This window comes from Tursiops truncatus, chromosome X (assembly GCF_011762595.2).
Source record: "Tursiops truncatus isolate mTurTru1 chromosome X, mTurTru1.mat.Y, whole genome shotgun sequence".
NCBI lineage: Eukaryota > Metazoa > Chordata > Mammalia > Artiodactyla > Delphinidae > Tursiops > Tursiops truncatus.
This window is the reverse complement of record NC_047055.1, coordinates 2238838-2258847: the sequence shown is the minus strand read 5'-3', so window position 1 is coordinate 2258847 and position 20010 is coordinate 2238838. Positions and strand designations below refer to the sequence as shown.

Sequence of the window (20010 nt, the reverse complement as noted above, 5' to 3'; positions counted from 1 at the left end):
CAGTGGGTGCCCTGGGATACCATCGGTGGTACAAAACCATCGTTGTCCAATAACAAAGGAAGGAAGGCCATCCCTGCACGATTCTTCTGCCAATCCTTCAGATTATTTTTTTAAAAAAACAAAAACTCCAAGTTTGGTGCCCTTGTGTTTTTTTTTTTACTTTGTACTGAAGCAAAATAGACACTAAAAAGAGTGCAGCTTGATGCCGGCTCACAAAGAGGACACTGTCTGTACGAAAGCACGCAGATCAAGAAACAGAATATTACCAGCACCCCGCAAGTCCATCTGCCAGGTCCCCTCCCTGAGGGGAACCGCTCTCTTGATATCTAGTAGCAGACATTAGCTTTGCACATTTTTACGTATTACATAAATGAAACCACACAGTATGTGCTCTTATATGTCTGGCTTCTCTCACTCAGCATTATGTTTGAGGGCCTCGTCCATACGTTTGTGGTTCTGTGGAAATGCTCTGATGGGCATTGGGTTCTTTTGACTATTATAAATCATGCTGCTATGGCTATTCCTCGTGTGTGCCTTTTGTTGAACATATATATGCAATTGTGCTACATGTGTACTGTGTTAGTCTGCTCAGGCTGCCATGACAAAGTACTACAAGCTGAGTGGCTTAAATGACAGAAATTTATTTCCTCCCAGTTCTGGAGACTAGAAGTCTGAGATCAAGGTGTGCACAGGGCTGGTTCCTCCTGAGGCCTCTTTCCTTGGCGCTTAGACAGCTGTCTTCTCCTTGTGTCCTCACATGGGCTTCCCTCTGTGTGTGTCTGGGTCCTCCTTTTCTCTTCTTATAAGAAGTCATATTGGACTAGAGCCCTCCCTAGTGACCTCATTTTTACTTAATTACCTCTGTAAAGACCCTGTCTCCAAATACTACAGTCACATTCTGAGGTATGGTGAGTGAAAACGTCAAGATAGGAATTTGGGAGGAACGCTATTCAACCCATAACACTTCAGAGTGTTTGGGATATACTTTTACCTCCTCTTTCCCTGGCCCCCACTCCCAGCTTCTATAACGGTCAGAGAACATGCATATTAAACTTTAGTAGACAAGGTCAAACAGTCTTTTAAAGTTCTTGTACCCATTTACCCTCCCTCCAGCCATGCATGAGCGTTCTAGTTGCCCTCACATCCTTGCTAACGCTTGGTATTCTCTGTCTTTTTGTTTTTTGTTTTTGTTTTTGTTTTTTGTTTTGTGGTACGCGGGTCTCTCACTGCTGTGGCCTCTCCCGTTGCGGAGCACAGGCTCCGGACGCGCAGGCTCAGCGGCCATGGCTCACGGGCCCAGCCGCTCCGCGGCATGCGGGATCTTCCCGGACCGGGGCACGAACCCGTGTCCCCTGCATCGGCAGGCGGACTCTCAACCACTGCGCCACCAGGGAAGCCCTCTCTGTCTTTTTTAATTTTAGATCTCGTGGTTTTAATTTTCATTTCCTGCGAACTAATGAGACTGACCACCTTTCCATATGTTGAACCATTTGCAGTGGGGATTCATCAGCAATTTTTCCATATGAATACACAACTAGGTGACCTTGTGTCCTTGTAAGTGTGTCATCTAGATGTTATTAATTTTGATTGCCCAATCAAAGTGATAGCCAATTTCTCCCCTGTGTAGTTACACTTTCCCCCCTTACAACTAATAAGCAATCTGCAAGAGACACTTCAGGACCATATGCAAATAATTTTCATGAAGCTTGCCCCCCTCCCCCATATTTAGCATCCATTGATGATTTTTGCAATGGTGATTTTGCAAAATGATGAGAAAAGTGTTTTTAATGTCATGTTACAGATAATATTTATTGGAAAATCCATCCTTTTCATACTGCCTTGCACTGTGCTACCTCAGCCTCAAAGCATTCATCAGATAATAATATTTTAGACGATTTGTCATATTATTTCCTTTTTATTGTAATGTTTCTTTTTATGGCAAAAATTGGTGAAAATAGCATGCAAGTGACTAAAGAGTGGGCAATACTGACCTCCAATAAATGTTCTAGCTCGTAGTGAGATATGCAATATCCTAAGCTCCCCTGTGGCAGGTACCCCTCAAACACCATTATTTATCAGACACATACTATAAAAGAACTACATTTATTATGTTTAAGGAAATGAATGAAAAACTTGAAAAATATCTACAGGAAACAGGATTGAAATCATATGAAGTATATACCCTGTGACAAGAATGCAATTAAGCTACAAATTGGTAACAAAAAATAGCTGGAAAAATTGTGGCATGTTTGGAAATTAAGCCACATGCTTCTAAATAACTGTAGGTCAAAATTTCATAATAGAAAGTTGAAAATATTTTGAATGTTTTGATAGGGAAAATACTACATACCAAAATTTGTGGGATACAGTCAAGGTCGTGCTTAGAGGGAAATTTTAGCCACAAATGTGTGTGGTTCAAAAAGAAAGAAGGCTAAAATTAATGAGCTAAGTATTCCTCTCAAGAAATTAGCAAAAGTAGAATGAATGCATGAAGATAAGGACAGAAATTAATTAAAAAGAAAAAAACCTCAATGCAGAGGGTTAACAAAACCAAAACTTACTCTTTGAAAAGACTAATAAAATTAGCAAAACTTTGGTGAGATTAATCAAGAAAAAAGACAGAAAGCCCAAGAATAGAAAAGAGGCTGTAATTTTAAATGCTATGGACTTTAAATGATAATAAGAGGAAATTATGAGCAAAAACAGAAAGTTTGAAATAGAATACAATTCGTAGAAAAAAATGCAACTTAGAAAAGTCCAAATAGTCTTGTAACCATTTAAAAATTGAATCAGCAATTAGAAGTCCCCCAACCCCGTGATGGCCAATTTTACGTGCCAACTTGACTAGGCTACAGGCCCCAGTTACTCAATCACGCTTCTAGGTGTTGCTGTGAGGGTATTTTATAGATGTGATTAAAACCCATAATCAATAGACTTTAAGGGAGATTATCCTGGATAATCTGGGTGGGCCTGATTCAATCCATTGAAAAGCTCTAAGAGCAGAGAGTTCTAGCCTGTCCTTCCTCACAGCCTGCCCTACAGGTTTCAGGCTTCCTAGCCAGCCCTCAATTCCTGACAATACATATCTTCATATATCTCCTACTGACTCTGTTTCTCTGGTTGAACCCTGACTGATACACTCCCCGCCCAAACACAACTTCCAGGCAAAGATGGTTTCAGTAGTGAATTCTATCAACCATCCAAGGAAAAAATTCCAGTCTGACAAAAACAATACTTTCCAGAGACTAGGAAAAGAAGGAAGTCTCCCTAATAGGAACAGAATGGAAAAGAAAAATGACAGACCAATCCCACTCACCATAAATACACACACACACACACACACACACACACACGCACACGCACACGCACACGCACACACAAACCCTCAACGAAATATTAGCCAAGTGGCCACAGTCAAAGGATGTTACATCATGACCAAGTGTGTTGGCACCACAGTGCAGTTGCACACTGGGTCTCGCAGGGCCGATTCATATTGATGTAAATAATGAAATTCAATTTGGGAAGTAAATAGCACACCAACAGTTAAACTTTCTAATGAAATGCGTTTGAAGTCAACGCACGTCCTTCAATTACCTTCATATCCTTGGTATCCTTTCCAACTTCCTGAAACTCCACACGCAGTCCTCCAGGGTTATTTGTTTGAAGCCGGTGAGGTGATAGATGTGGAAGTTAGGAGTCCAGGCTCTGGAGACAGCCCAGGCTCAAATACCACCTCTACCATGCGCTAGCTGTGTAAGCTTGGGCCCACCTCCTCAACTGTAAAATGGGGATAATCACAGAATTGCCCTCAGAGGCGAGGTTTCAGAAGTTTCTCCTGTTTGGTTACTGAAGTTCAGAGGAGACTAAAATGTCAATCTCAGACTGGGTTTAACTCTCCCCTCCCCACCTCCCGCCCAGGGCAGCCTCCCTGAGACCCTCCTGCTGGGACGTTCATGGGCGGGGGGAGGTGTTGTGAGTTCTTGTAAGGGTTCTTTGGGAGCATCTCCACTGTCAGTCCCCTGTTGTGGTCAAGCCAGCCCTGCTCTTTTATCTCCCCTGGTGGGGAGAGGCATGGGGGTGGGGAGGGGCTGTGGCAGTGGCTGGTGACAATGAAGGCCTGTATTGCTGCCTTTTGAACATCTCAGTGGAAGGTATCTGGCTGCCACTGTTGGTGGATGCCTTTAGACGGTGAGGACACTTAATGCCGCACGTTTCATTTTCAGCGTGGGGCTAGAAGAGTGCCCGGGTCTTAGTGGGAACAAATCAGTCATTTGCGAATAGCCCCTGGGAGCAAGCAGGTCAGAGCTGCAGGCGTCCTGTTCCCCTCTGCTCAGGCTTCCTGGCAACTGGATGAGTCTTGACAAAAGTGACTGCTCATGCCTGATCTCTGACCCCTGCTTCAAAGGCTCTTTCCTCATGGGGGCTCCCTTTCAGTTTAGCTGGGCGGGGCTCCTCCCTGGCCTTCCTTATCATTCTACACACTCAACCCTCCCATACTGCCCAGCGGCCATCGCAAGCTACCTCTGCCCGCACGCACTTGGCCTCCACCCTGGACAGTGCCTCCGAGCCCCAGCCCTGTAATATCTGAGTGTCAGTCTTCTCCACCTGGTTGTTGCACAGGCCCCTCAGTCTCACTCCCTTCCTCAGTTATTTCACGAGGCTTCTCTAAGTCCCGAATAAAAGATTTGGGCAAGCAACTGAAGCAAGCCCATTTCTTGTTCTAATGCCCCCAAACACCTGCCTCTCTCTTTGTGGATGGGCCAAACGGTTCAGCTCCTCTGAACCTAGGGAGGACAGGGCTGGTGGCGGTCTCCCTTGTCGAAGCTGGGAGTGGGGGCCAGGGAAAGAGGAGATGAAAGTCTATCCCAGCCACATAGGAATGATCCTGCTGCTGCAAGAAACCTGCACCAGAGTGGCCACAAGATGAGCTAATTGAAGACAGACAAATGTGACTCCACGTTTACTTAGTTTTACATGGAGTCTTGATTTCATAGTGAGGGGGGCCTTGGAAAAGCTGCTGTGAGTCCAACTTTTACATGTAGGGAATAAACAGCAAAGAACCTTGATGCTGGTGGCATTTCATCGACAGGAGACTTCCCACTTCCTTCCCTTTCTCCCTCTCTCCATCTTTTTGCAAACATCGACCGAGCGGCCCATGTCCCCTGTGGTGTAGCCAGGGGCCAAGACCTATGACCTGAAGGAGCTCTCTGCCACCCCAGGAGGACGTGATTTCACCTGCCATCTCTGTCTCCTCCTTCCCTGAGGCCTGAGGCTAAAGGGAGCTTGGAAGTTCTTTGCAAATGGGTCTCTGCCGTGGCCAGGCTCCCCTGAAGTCCACTCTTCCCACGACCATCTCTTTCACTTTTCCCCCAACAGCCCTCTGCCCGCTCCCAACTGGCACTAGTTCTTGCCTCAGGACTCAGTGACTTGTTGCAGTTTTGTCTCCCGTACGAGACAAACGTGCAGGCCACCCGAAGCCTGCCTTCCAATGTCATTTCCCTCTGTCCTGTGTCATGGGGAGAGGGCAGGGGCGGAAGCTCCAGGAGCACCTTCTGGGGTGACATCATACAATCCTATGCAATTTTGATATTTTAGAGCAAGTATGTATGACGTTTAAGACGTAACTTGCAAAAGCACAATTTAACCTGTTTTAATAAACATACCAAGTATTTACTGGGCTCCTCCAAATATTATCCTCACGCGAGTGTTAAGAGTGGCCAAACTCAGTAATCATGCAAGGACAGCTGAAGGCTGCTTCTGCCTGCCGCCCACAGTGGGGGAGGGGAGGGAGGTGGGCACTGTGAAGTCCCATACACTTTGTGTTCTGTGTGGCTGTTCTATTAAAGGGAAAGTATATGTTCAAGAGAGTGTCACCTCCTCCAAGCCACTCCCTGGGGAGGGCCTGCTGGACCACTGCAGATTGGACAGTGATGCTGGGACACCTCCAGCTGTGACTACCTTGACTTTTGAAAATGAGCATTTGCAAAATGGCATCTCCATTTTCTTTCCATACTGGAGATGATTCCACTCCGTTGACCCAACACTCACTGAGCACTGAGCGTCTGCCAGACCCCGGGCCTGTCGCGAAGAGGGGGGGTATGAATGGGAGCCGGTTTCTGCCTTCTAGAGCTCACGGGCTGTGGGGGAAACAGAGGCAAACCACACGACCACCACGTGACGTGCTCTGTGAAGGGACTGAGCCATGTATGTTGACAAGGCAGTGGCCAGCAGCTCAGAGGGGCTACTGTGAGGAGGAAGTAGCCCCTTCTCGTGGCCCTCAAGAAATGACAAAGTACCTTCCCATCGGCCCACACAAACCCACTGCCTAGACGCAGCCGCTCTGATCATTTTCATGTGAAACCTTCCAGAAATATAATGATGTCGTTTTTGAAAATCACTTTTTTAAACAAAAAAGAGATACGCACATTTTTCTAAAAAATCAAACGTCGCACAAAAACAAAAAAAGAAAGTAAAGGTAACTCAAAATCCATCTCCTAGAGATACCAAGTGTTAATATTCTCCAAGGTGTTTCTCAATGCCTCAGACAATGTTACAGAAATGAAATCACGCTATACATGCTGTCACGTATCTTATGGAAACTGCTTTTTCCCTCTTGTTCAACAATATGTTTTATAGGCATTTTCCATGGGGTTGAGAGAGAGAACATGTAGTTGCCACCTGAAGATAAATGCCAGTAACTCAAAACCCACAATGAGCTAACACTTCGTATCCTTTACATTGGCAACCGTAACACCTCTGACAGCACAAAATATTGGTGAGGATGTGGAACGCTGAGCGCTCTCGGGCACTGCTGATCGAAAGGAAGAGCAGTGTTCCGTTGTGCGGTTGAATATGTACGTATTCTATGACCCAGCGTTTCCACTCCTGGGCATAATACACCCTAGAGCTGTGGATCTCCAAGTGTGATTTCCCCACCAGTAGCATCAACATCGCCTGGGATCTTGTTAGAAATGCAAATACATTCCTAACCAAATTGGCATTTCTGGGGGTGAGGCCCAGCACTCTGGGTTTTAACAAGCCCTCCAGGGGATTCTGAAGCCCCCAAAGCATGAGAACCACTCAGCTAAAGAATCTCTTTCCCATGTGGTCAGATGTGTACAAGAATTCCAGAGCAGCCTTGTTCTTAACAGAAAAACCACCAGATAGTAGAGACGGGGAGAAGGGGCCAGATTTCTGTATCCCCAACTTCAGTGGGGACAACTGTAGAAGGAACAGGTTTGGAGGGGCCGATAAGGAGTTTCATCTGGGACACCAAGTACAGTGCCTAATAGGTATGCATAGAATAGGCCTTGGGATATAGGAATCTGAAATTAAGGGGAAAGGCCTGAGTTGGAGATATAAATTTGGGAGCTGCCAGTCTTCAGATGGTGTTTAAAGACACGAGATGGATAGAAAACACCATAAAAATGAATATCATTGAGAAGAGTTCCAAGGACTGAGTCCTGGGACCCTCCGAAGTGAAGAGGTTGGACAGGGTGGGGAAAATGAGAAGGGGTCAAGTGAAAAGTGTTTCCAGAAGGAGTGTTTCCTGTGTCCAATGCAGCTGACATATCTAGTAAAATGAGAACTGAAAGCTGACCATTGGATTTCGCAAGATGGAGAGCACCGGTGGCCTTGACAAGAGCCAGTTCTGTGAAGTGCTGGCCACGAGATAGAGGAGTCAGAGACAGGAAGTGTAGATAGTTGTCTCCAGGATTGCTACGGAGAAACGGACAAGGGAAATAAATGGAGAGTAGCTGGAGGGGAAGATGCAAACAAGGAAAAGCTTTTTGATGGCAGGAAGAATGACAGCATGCTTGCATGTTGATCAGAATGATCCAGCCAAGAAGAAATAATTGATGATCCAGGAGAAAAGGAAAAAAATGTTAGCGGGCCGTCCCCGACTAGGTGGCAGGAGATGGACTCAAGGGCCCAAGCCAGGACAGGCCATCCCAAGTACTAGGACAGAGGGCAGAAGGTGTAGGGAATGGCACTGGCTGGTGGGTAGACGTTTAGATGCATCACATTTTATATAATATACATATATGTCATTTCATATATATATCAGATAATAAAAAGATTTTTTTTAATTTTTATTTTTTTAATTTAATTTTATTGAAGTATAGTTGATTTACAATGTCGTGTTAGTTTCAGATGTACAGCACAATTAAGCAGTTTTATTTTGTTTTGTTCTTTTGGCCGTGCCGCACGGCATGCGGGATGCGGGATCTTAGTTCCCGGACCAGGGATCGAACCTTTGCCCACTGCAGTGGAAGCGCGGAGTCTTAACCACTGGACCGCCAAGGAAGTCCCAGAAGGAATTTTTTTTTAATTAATTAATTAATTTATTTATTTTTGGCTGTGTTGGGTCTTTGTTTCTGTGCGTGGGCTTTCTCTAGTTGCGGCGAGCGGGGGCCACTCTTCATCGCGGTGCGCGGGCCTCTCGCTGCCACGGCCTCTCTTGCTGCGGAGCACAAGCTCCAGATGCGCAGGCTCAGCAGTTGTGGCTCACGGGCCCAGATGCTCCACAGCACGTGGGATCTTCCCAGACCAGGGCTCGAACCCGTGTCCCCTGCATCGGCAGGCAGACTCTCAACCACTGCGCCACCAGGGAAGCCCCCCAGAAGGAATTTTTGAACGTTGCCATTGCTAGGTCAAAGGGAGTCTTCAACGTTCTTTTTGTTACGTATTTCTAGAAAGGTCACAACAATGAATCCTCCCACCTCTAGGGCCCCTGGGGCCTGAGGGTGACCATTTCCCCACACCTCAGGTAACCCCGGGTTTTGCAGATCTAATTTAACTTTGACTTCTCTGAGTCTGTACTTGTATTTCCTTCACATGAGGTTAATGCTGGCCCATTTTCCTATTGCTCGCTTTGAAAGGAGCCCTTTTTTATTTTAGGAAAATTAAGTCTTTCACTGTCACATGCAGCGCAAATAACTCTTCTTTGTTTGTCATTTGTCTAACTACAGTTATGATGGGTTTTGCCATACAGAAGTTTTTAATTTCTCTGTCTTTTCTTTTATGGTTTCTGGTTTTCATGACATACTTAGAAAGGCCGTCCCCACCCCAGGATTCCTTCTAGTACTTTTATGGTTTCATTTTTCTTTACATGAAATTTCTGAGCCATCTGGAGTTTATTTCGGTGTGGAGTATGAGGTAGGAAATCCAGCTTGTTTTTCCACATGGCCAGTCGTTCCAACGTCATCTACTGAGTGGTACACTTTTAGTTCACTGATTTGAAAAGCCAGTGTATTATTTGATAATACACTACATTTGACATGAACATTTATCCCTTCTTTCATTCATCTGGCAAATATTTCTTGTGTGCCCGCTCAGGAGCCCTACCAGGTGCTTGGGTGAGCAGGTGAGCATGAGACATGTTTCCTACATCCAAGTGGAAGGGAGGAGAGAGACAGGAGACAGGGACGCTGCAGGGTAATGAGTGCCGGGTCTTGGTGGTTAGGGATGACTTCGTGCTAGAGGTTTGCACATAGTGGGTGTTAACCAGGGCAGGGAGACCTCAGTCAACACTAAGGTTTGGGGACAGAGAACAAGGCTTATGTGGGGATCAGCAAGAAGTCCAGTGTGACGGGACCTTGGAGTTTGAGAGTTGGGAGAAGAGGCTGGAGGGAGAGAGGGAAAGAGGAGTGTCAGATGGTACCCCAATTCCCAGCTTGGAGAACTGGGTGAATTAAGTCACCGCATCGCTCAGACTGAGAGCACAGGGGGAGATTGCTCTGACTGATTGGAGGAGAGTAGATGCAGCAGGACAAGAGTGGAAGCCAGAAGACCAGGGAGGAGGTGAGTGAGAGCGGTGGCTTGGAGTAAGATGGTGGTGGCAGTGGAAGCGGGCAAAAGTGGTCAAGCTCTGGTATATTTTGAAGGTGGAGCCGTGATCAGGACTTGCTGATTGATTGGCTGTAGGAGATGAGGGAAGGAAAGAAAATCAAGTTTGCCACCTGGGCCTTTGGACGTGCACATCTGGGAGGTGCCACTGATGGAGATGAGGAAGACCTAGGGAAGAGAGGTTTGGAGGGTGTGGAATAGGGCACAAGAGCTCTATTTGTATGTCTTCAGTTTGAGTCAACCCTTGGACATTGTAGGGAAGGAAAAAGGTTTCCTCGACTTTCTCAGGGTCCCGGGCTAGGTGTGAAAATTAGACCGACAAAGAAAGATTGACAGGAGGAAAGCACACACGTCTATTTCACGTAAGCTTGGGAGCCTTCATAAGGAAATGCAGACCTGGAGGAACGGTCAGTCCTGAGTGTTTTGATGCTAGGTTTGATGAAGAGTTTGAGCAAAGTGTAGTAAACTGGGGGGAGCTCAGCAAGGCCTGTTCGTGTGGATTTTTCTTGGCATTACCCCTGTCTCAGAGATAAGGATACTCCTTCTCTCCAGGCATGGGGAGGGCACCTCTTACGTGAGGGGCTTATGACCTGCTTCCAGGGAGAAGGGCAGGAGTGTGGGGAAGGTCAGAGAGACCTTCTTGCTTCTGCCATTTTTTCAACCTCCTTCATCTTAAAATATTCAACATGCCAAGGTGCCATGTTTGGGGGTAGTGTGTCTTGAACCCCATCAACGCCCATGTGGTGATTTCATTGAGCATCTCTCCATGTAACAAGCTCTATTGTTAGTACTTTTATCTGTTACCAGTATAACCTTCACAACAACCCCAGGAGGTAGATGCTGGTATTCTCACCTCCTTTGTACAGGTGAGAAATGGAAACCTAGAGAGGGAAAGTAACTTGCCCAAGGTCACACAGCTATTAATTGGCACAGCCAGGATTTGCACCCAGACAGCCCCGTTCCAGAGTTTGTGCTCCTAACCTTCAATACCTTGGAGGAAGTGGAGTGTCAGGGAAGCCAAGAGAAGCATGTTTTTCCAGAACAAAGGAGTGATCAACTGTGGTTTAGAGGTTAAGCGAAGACAGAGGTGTGAGCACCAGGTTTGGCAACATGGAGATCACTGGTAACCTTGACAAGAACGATTTTAAGGGAGCAGTAGAGTTGAAATCCTGATGGGAATGGGTTTATGAGAGAATGAGAAGAAGCAGGGACAGAGAGTGTAGACAACTCTTTCATGGAGTTTTGCTCCATAGAGGAGCAGAGAAATGGGACACTGACTGGAGGTGGGAGTGGGGTCAAGTGAGACTCTTCTTTTTTTAACTTTGAAGGGAATGCTCCAAATAAAATGAACCTTCTTATGATGCAGAAGAGAAAGGGATAATTACAAAGACAAAGTCATTGTGGAGGTGAGAAGGGGTGGGATCCAGGAATTTACATTGGCACCATTCTGCATGATTGTGTGAACTTTGCCAGCACCTTCATCACCTTGGGGCAGGCAGGAGGAAAGCAGATGGTTAGATTTGTCCAGATTTGAGGTAGTGTCAGGTGGAGGTGACAGAGGGACAGCAAAGCAAGGGAAATTCAGATGTTAGCAAAAGAGGTGTTGAAGTGATGGGCCATTGACTCTATGCTGGATAGGGAGAGAAAGCAAGGGAAGTAAGGGCTAATGGTGGGAAGAAAGCAGACCAGCGGACAGGAGGTCCCCACAAGCTGGAAAGATAGTTGGTGGTGTCTTTCATCAGGAGGTAGCTGAACAAGCCCAGTAGAAAGAGAGGAGACAGGGGTCAGAAAGTGGGAGCCCCGCATAGAGTGTCCAGAGGTGGCAACAAGATGTAGGCTGCCCCTGTGGGAAGAGGCAGCTGCAGTGGACCCGACAGCGTCTTCAGAGATGTCAGGTTCGAAGAACTGGGAGGCCTGAGGGTTGAGGATCGATGGCCACAGGCAGGCATGCTGAAGTCTCACACTCACTACTCCATGTCACTACTGTCCTGTCCCATTCTCGCAATCCCTTTCTCACATGCAGTGACGTCTGGGTGGGAAAGAAGAATGAGCCCACCGCAAAGACTTGACTGAACGTTGGAGAGTGCGTTAGCCAGTTGGCCTGAGCCTCGAAGGAGGAGAGGTGCTCATCCAAGGACAGACTAGTCTACCCCAAGGTAGGTGGGGTGTGGGAGAAGGAAACGCCTCCTTTGGGTCAGGTTACGGGGGCACCCCACTTGGTGGAGGGACCCCGGCTTCAGTTAAGGAGGAAGTTGAGAGCTTCCCTCTAAGAAGTGAAGCAGCTAGAGTGGTGATGTCCATGGGGCTAGATGTGGCTATTGTGACTGAAGAACTGAAGGTTCAATTTTATTCCATTGTAATTCATTTAAATTTAAATAGCCACGTGTGGCCAGTGGAGCTCTACAGAGGTGTGCTGGGGAGGGAGCTGCAGTCTTCAAGGTCACAAAGGGGGCAAGCGGGGGAGAAAGGGGAGCGGTAGAGGGCACAATGCCAGGGAGCCTAGAGCCATGTGGTCAAGTTCCTAGTCCCCAAGTACAGGATACTGTCTATGCACACAGGGAGGTTTCTGGAAAAACTAAGGTGAGTCTCAGTAACCTGGCGCTCCCGTGTGAAGGAGTTTCAAGGACCCACTGCATTTCCCCTTCCCAGGTGGGCATTGCCCAAGTGCGAGGTCAATGCTTGACCCAAAGGAACAAATCAGCAACTCTTGGAGCTGGACAGACCTTCAGGTGGCCGTAGCCTCGGCTCCTCCCACGAGTGGTTTAGCCAGCCCAGGCTTAGCAGGGCCCCTGAGCGAGAGAGTCCTCCCTCTCCAGACAGATCTAGCTGTTCAGAAGTCAGTTTCCCCATGCACCCTGCATCCTCGGCTAGGTCTCCCAGCCCAGGGCCCCAGTCAGGTCTGGGGGCACCTTCCTGTTTCTTGAGCAGGTGGTTGCTTCCACACCTTTCCTCTTCTTGGCCCGTGATCACAATGCCCAGGGGGCATCGGTCCTGCCAGAGGGGCCTGGGGGCCTGGGCGGCTTCTGGGGCCACAGTGGGGTCCTTGGGGGACAGGGCTGGGGCCCGGCTCGGGGGAGGGCCTCCCAGCAGGACCAGACAGCCTCCAGATTCCCCAGGCCGCTGAGCTCAGGGGACGAGGGGGCGCTGGGCAGCCAGCCCACTTTCTCCTCCTCATGATTTCCCTTCCTCTTCATCCCAGGAGCCTCCTTGCCGGCCAACTGTACTAAAACTCCGGAAAACCATGGCGGGGAGGTTTTCCAATTAGAACATTCTTTTTCCGATCTGTGGATGATTCTTAAAGCAGCAAAAAGCCATTCTTCAGGGCATGTGGGGATTATCCGCCAGCGAGGCCTTGGCTCGGCTCGCGCACTCGTGCTCCGGAGGCCTGGCCTGGGGCTGCTTCAGAGCCAGAGACAAAAGGCAGTCTGCGTTCCGGGGGCATCAGGTCACACAGGCCAAGACTGACGGCTGAGCGTTTCCTGGGCTTCTCCAAAGTAGTAGATTCAAAAGGGAGTGGGGAGTCCAGGCTGCAGGGGTGGGAGATGTCCATGTGGCTGGGGAGGCCTGCCTGTACAGCCTTCCTGCTCCTGGTGGGGCCACTGTCCACAGAGCAAGAGATCCTCGGGTGTGCATTCTGCCCCTTGGAGCTGAACTGGTCTGCCTTCCCTACCAGACTGGGAGCTACTCCAAGCCAGGACTGGGTCTGACTGGTCTCTGGGTGCAGTGGGGCTTGCAGTGCGGTGGGGGACAGGAGGTCCTAAACGGGGCATTTGGTGAGCGAGAGTATGTATGTTTGCCAGGGAGGGGCGGTGCAGGTTGAGGGTAGGGCTGGGGCCCCAAAGGCAAGACTGGGCAGGCGGGGTCTCAGGCCACGCACTGCAGGGTTGGACCACCTCCCAGCAACACAGAGAGCTGCTTACAGACTCAGAGGTCTGGCCTGCAGGTTCGGGGCTCCGCAGGGGCCCCTGTGGTTTACAACCATGCCTGGGGACCCCTGCCCCGAGGGGACCCACCCTGCTCGGAGCCAATGGAGTCACCCAGCAAGTGGAGACTGGTTGAAGAGCTTAGGAGGATGAGGTGTCAGGGCGGGCCCTAGCAGAAGGGAAGGAAGGAGGGGATTAGGGTGCAAACAGAAGCCCGGCCCTCCCTACACGTGAACCTGAGCACCCTAGCTGGGTGAGGGATCCATCCGCAGCAAATGGAGCCCTGGTTTTAGTCCCGGCTCTGCCTCAGACTGGCTGTGTGGCCGCTGCTGCATGCCGTCCCTCTCTGGACCTGTTTCCCCCTGTGCACCATGGCAGGGTTTGGGTCAGCTGTTGGTCTCCGGTGCCCTCCAATGTGGGGACACTCTGCCTGTGTTGGCTTTGGGGCCTGACAGTCTTCAGGGCCCCACCCACGGTCCTCCTCCCTAACCTGGGAACTCTTCGGCTAGACTGGCTTGCCTACATTCTGTTCCCAGCCCTGGAGATCTGAATGGGGCCATCCTGGGGCTGAGGAGCACTGGTGGCCGCTTCTTTCCAGACAGTCACCTGTCCCCATGTCATCTGCTTGCTTCCCGAAGAATCTGCCTCCATTGCCGGCTCAAGGCTCATGGCTCCCCTCAGCATATAGGGGGTCAACACCTGCCCGGTCCTGCCTCTACCTTCCAGGCAGCCCAGCCTGACCCTACCCTCCAGCCCACCCTACTTAGAGGCAGCACTTGTAGCCTCAGAGCAGGGCCTTGCTGAGGGCCTGCCTGTCGTGGGGAGACTGCTCGAGCTGGGGGCCTTCGGGAGGACTCCACCAGAGCCTGGGCGGCTGGCCAGCCTTGGAGCTAGAGATGGGTGTCGAGGCACAAGAGGAGCTGAGAGTAGAAAAGGACAGGGCCAAGCTCAAGCCAGTCAGGGGTAGAGCCCAGTCTGGGGGCAGCCAGCAGCCACAAGGGTCTTGGCCCTCGAGCTCTGGGAGAAGGGGAAGTTCATGGCGGAGCCAGTGTTATGGGTGGGAGGTCATCACCAAGGGGACATCTCGTGCAGGGGCCTGCTAGGACGAGAGCACTTGCTATGTCTGGGTCCACGTGCCCGAGGGCAAGGAGTCAAAGAGGAGGCTGACGGACTCTGGCTGACGTGACTTCGGGTGGCCCTGGCAGGGGCGGTGGGGGCTGTGTTGGGGCAGTGAACAGGTGCGCAGGGCAGGGCAGGGCAGGGCAGGGCAAGGCGCTTACCATTCGAGTCAAACCCGTTTGCAGGCAAGATCAGATGCAGGGCCTGGAAGCCTGGCAGGGAGGGAAGAGTTAAGGAAAGGCTGACTGGCACTGTCATGGCAGATCTGACCTGGCAGGGGCTGAATCACCCGGTATATGGGAAGAGCTTGAGACCCCAGAGCAGCCCAGCCCAGGGCAGCCCTCGCTCACTGGCCGTTGGCGGCTTTGAACAGCACCCTTGCTTGTAGTCTCCAGCTGGCGAACCCAGACTCAGGGCTCGGGGGTGAGCTTGCCATTTCCTACTGGTGGCCTTAGAGAGAAGGGCCACCCTCTGTCTCGTCCTGCCCTTTACCCCTTCACCTCTTGTCCTCTCCATTCTACCTCTCGAAGCTAGGGGCTCTGGAAGGGTAAGGGGGCCCAGAGAGGGGGGAAACACACGCTAGGTCATATGGTGAGTACGTTTCGGAGCGAGGATGGCAAGCCAAGTCCATGGCCACCAGCAGCCTGGGGTCAAGGGGCTGGAAGGCGTTAGACACTGGCCGCCAGACTGGAAGCAGAGAAACGTTTGCTGGCAAGAGGCACAGATGAACTGAGGTGACGTTATACTTTATATACGATCCCCACCCTCACACCGCACACACGTATTCACACAGACACAGGGCAGTCTCCTCCCTACGTGATAAAGCCCGAGAATAACAAGGACAGCTTCCTGAGTTTCAATCGCCTCTCAATCCCCTCCAACCTGCCATGTTGGTTTCCACGTCCCAGTGATGACTCAGACAGGGCCCTACCCTCCCCAAGCTCATCATCTAGAACAATAAAAGGTGACAGCCGCTATGCTAGATTGATGTAATCAGAGGGAACTGGGGGAGCACACAGAAGGAAGTGATCTTCCCCCCCACCCCGAAACCCGGGTGGCCTGTAGAGTCAGGAGAGGATTTACAGACACTTGAGTAAAGTTTTGAAGAATGACTATGAGTTCACTAACCAGACAAGGGGACAAAGGACATTCTAGGGAGTCTGCCTCAGGGAGACAGGATGTATTCGGAAGGCGGAAGGAGCTGAGTGCGGCTGGAGTGCACTGAACCGAGGGAGAGCGTGGCTGGGTCTGCAGAGAGAGGTCGGCACAGCCGAATCCTCGAGCCCCTTAGAGAGTTTCGTTTCATCTCGAGAGCAGTGGGCATCAAAGAGCTGCAGGCAGTGGAGCCACGTGTAAAGTCTTCAAGTGACTTCCGTGTGGAGACTGGACGGGGACAAGGCAAGACCGGAGGCAGGGAAACCACCGAGGAAGCTGATCCTGGAGCCCAGGCCTGGACCAGGGTGATGGCAGTGGGCATGGAGGGAAGTGGATGGATTGGAGGGCCCTCTAGGACATCGATTTGGCAGGGATCGATGAAGAACCCGTTGCTCCATCGTTTCGATCCTGTCATCCCCATAGGCCAACTCTGTGCGGTCTCTTGGACAAGCCCCACAGGTAGGATTAGGGGCTTCTTCTGACGCTCCCTCCATCCTAGCCCCCAGCCCAGTGCCTTAACCATCACAAGTACTCCGCAAGCATGACAATGACACAAGTACTCCAAAAGCAGGACTGAATGACACTTATCAAACTGCACTGGCCCTCGGGGTCTGCCTGCGTCTCCCCACCCAGCTTGTGGGGGTGGCCTGGCTGGCTGACAGGGTGTTCACTGCAGTGTCTTGGGAACCCCAAGTCCCCCCAGGATGGTTTTCCAGGGTGAGAACTTCTCAGGCGCGGCCGGGGAGCAGGCTTTTCCACTTTTTTCTCCTTCCCGGCCTCCGGGACTTCCTGCATGATCTCAGCCGACAGCCCCCAGCCCCCCTCCCCGCCCCTGTCTGGGATCTCCATCTGTAAAATGGATCTAGGAACAGTAGTTCTCGACAGAATTAACCCGCAGCATCTGTGCAAGTCATCGCCCCGAGCGGGGGCCAGATCGCGTCGGGCGCGGGCAGGGGCGCAACTGGGCAGCCCGGGCTCTTCACGTGGCGGAGGCCTCCCAGCCCGGGGCCGCGAGCCCGGAGGAATTTGCCTGGAAGTTTTCCACCGCGGCAGAGCCTTCCGGAGCTCGCTTTGGGCTCGGTGCGGGGAACCCGGGCCTTGATTTCTCCAGCAGCCCCGCGGGGCGGGGCCGGGAAGGGGCGGGCGGGCCGAGGACACTGGCGGGAGAATGCGCGGAATGTGCCAGGCGCATCTACCTACCCCGGGAGAGGGCAGAGGAAGGGGGCCGGCCGAGGGGAGGGGCGAGGGGCGAGGCTCGGGCGCAGGAGAAAACCTGTTTGTTCTCCTGCGGGCGGAGTCCAGTCCGCTCCTCCTCGCCGCCCTGCGCGCTCCACGCCGCGCCTCGCACCCCGCGTCCGCTGCCCGGCCCGGCCGGCGCTGCCCACCTGAGGGAGCCCGCGCCCCGCGCCCGCCCGACCCTCCGCCCGCCCCGCGAGCTGGGCACCTGTGCCAGGTAGGACTGTCGAGTCGCCGTTGGCGCGGCCGGCGGAGTCAGCGCGGGGAACCCGGCCAGTGTTGAGCCGGGTGACAGGGACAACTCAGGACCTCAGTTTCCCCATCCATAACCTTCACCCTCTCTAAGCATCCCTCCCGGGCTTCCGCCGGCTGAGGCAGGGTACTTAGTTTTCTGGTTTTCACTTTGAGCAAAGAGACTAAGGAGAGAGGCACCTAAGGCTGGCCTGGTCCCGGCGTCCTCACTCTTTCTGGAAGAGAGGGTTTGATGGTTAGTAAATGGCCTGGACCCAGGGTGCTGTCTCACATCAGCTAGTTCTCCCTGTGTCCATTTTGTAGATGAGAAAACTGAGACCCAGAGTCCAGCTCACCCTGGAGCCCAGAGCAGGAGGCTCACCGGTTGCTTGTGATGAGCATGTGCTGGGCACAGGGCAGTCCCTGAAGGGCCACTGGGAAGGTAGCTTCTCAGACAGAAGGCGCCGAATCAAGCGCCGCTGGGTGTTATCGACGGGATCTGCAGTGAGCAGGCTCTGTGGCTGGATTGTTTCATGGGGGCAGGGGAGCCAAGAGCCTTGTCCTCTTTGGAAAGGCAGAGTGATACCTCTGCCTTGGAAAGAGACTGAAAGCTCAGCTGCTCTGTCCACTCTGCTGCTTCTGAGCCGGGGGCACCCAGGCAGCAGCTCCACGGTCCAAGGGGGTAAGACACTAGGTCGCTTCCCACCGGGGGCTGCTGGGGTCTCAGATGAGGTCGGTGGTGGTTGTGCCTGGGGTTTGGGACATCTGAGGCGCGATAGGAATTGTGTTCGCACTGAGCCATTTGCACTTAGTCTTGACATCGTGGAAGGCCGCATCTCAGGACCACTCAGCGAACCCTGAGAGAGAGCCCCTCACAACCCACCTAGCGGTGGTTCAGGCCTCTGGCACCTGGACCCAGTCGTGCCTGGGCCTCATGGCCTTTTGGACTTCTGATCATGGTACCTGGCTGGGGACAGGGGGCAGGGCCCCACGGGCCAATAGGCCTGGACAGTGGGGAGGGGCTCTGGGTTCCCACTCCCTCCTCACCAGGTCACTTAGAGCTGTGGTGGAAGGCGGCAGGGGGCGGCGGAGGAGTGTCCTACCTTCCCAGGGCCTCCACTACCTCACCCATAAAACCAGGGGCAGCTCAGAGGCCCTGCTCAGCACTTAGAAGCGAGTGGCCGGGAGGTGGATGCACAGACCAGGGGCCAGCTTGCAGGTAGGCCTCGGTACTTGGCCTGTTCACCTCATCACCCCTGGGCCACCCCAGGATGAGAAGGAGAGGATCCACCTCACCTGCCCTCCCCCCACTTTCCATCAATTCCCAGCCCCAGCCCGTGTGCCTTCCTGGCCTGGCCTTGAGAAGCCGGGGCCGGGCTGGGGGCTCTGTACTCAAGTGTGGGGATCTGTTCATCTCCACCCTCTGGACACGCACAAGTCAGCGACAGAGGAGGCATAAGCCCGAGGGGCTGTGGGAGTCTGGGGTAGGGGAGGATCAGAAAAAACTCCCTAAGCCCTCGATGTTCCACCCGGAGCTAGGCAGCGGGGCGCTGGAGAGAAAGCAGGGGCAAGCCTTGCCCCAAGGAGACAGGCGCTCAGTAAAGAAACTGTCCAACCTCCTTTCCTCGCCAACTCGAGTCCAGATTCCAGACGGAGTGCAGTGACCCCAGGAGCAGCCAGTGCTTCACCTCAGCCTCCTTCAGCCTGCCTTGCGTTTCTGCTTAGCGCCCCTGTGGCCTTCTAAGACCAAGCAGGACACAGACTCTGGGCCCCCAGCAGCGGGCCTGGGACCTGGCTACACAGACATTGGCACCCGGTCCCCAAACTGCCCTCAGCTGCATGCCCAAAAAAGTTTCAGATCTGGCCCAGTGCGCTCTGGGAGCCTGCCGTCTCCCATCCCCACTCAGCCTCCACGGCTGACTGATCCCTTTGGTCTGGATCTTGCTTCAAGCCACAGCTCATAAGGTGCCAGCTCATGCGTCACACCAGCTTGCTTTCTGCTTGCTGACAGCCAGGCCCCCTGGCATTGGACAGGACCGTGAGCAGCAACCCGGGTGTTCGGGCCCCTAAGGTTGGGGTCCATCAGGGCTTCTGCGTCCATTCCTGCTGCGCCCACAGAGAGCTGGCCGATGCCAGGACAAGAGCAGCCATGCAGGGACCCATGCGCCTGAAGTGACACTCAGGAGAGGCTGGCATCTTTGCTGCTGAGGGTTGTGAAGTGGCGACGGGAGATGGCTGGTCGTAGGGTGTGTGATGGGACACAGAGGCGCCTTTACAGCCTAGCGGTAAGAACGCGGCTCGGAGGTCAGACTGCGTTAAGACACCAGCTCGGCCACTGTCTAGTTGTGCAAACCTGAGTGCGTCACGGAAGCTCTGGAGGCCCCAGGTTGTCACCCGTATGCTGTCAGAGCTGTCCTCCTGCAGGAGCCGTGGTCGCCAGGAGTGGGGTTGAGGCCGGATTGGGAGGGTTGTGGCCTCCCCACCTGAGGAGAAACTG

The 20010-nt window shown here is 52.2% G+C and overlaps 1 protein-coding gene across 7 annotated transcripts in view; it reads left to right on the top strand.

The window, feature by feature from the left end:
- Positions 1–17342: 17342 nt before the first annotated feature.
- The window catches only part of ZNF185 (zinc finger protein 185 with LIM domain), a 68957-nt gene continuing 66289 nt past the window's right edge, over positions 17343–20010 (top strand). For 4 of the 7 annotated variants that reach the window (XM_033849366.2, XM_033849367.2, XM_033849363.2 and 1 more), the window contains exon 1: positions 17344–17499. The gene's annotated coding sequence lies outside the window, so the exon portion shown is untranslated. Of the gene's footprint in view, positions 17500–20010 lie in introns of all 7 variants that reach the window. The other 3 variants (XM_033849362.2, XM_033849364.2, XM_033849365.2) reach the window with 1 other exon arrangement.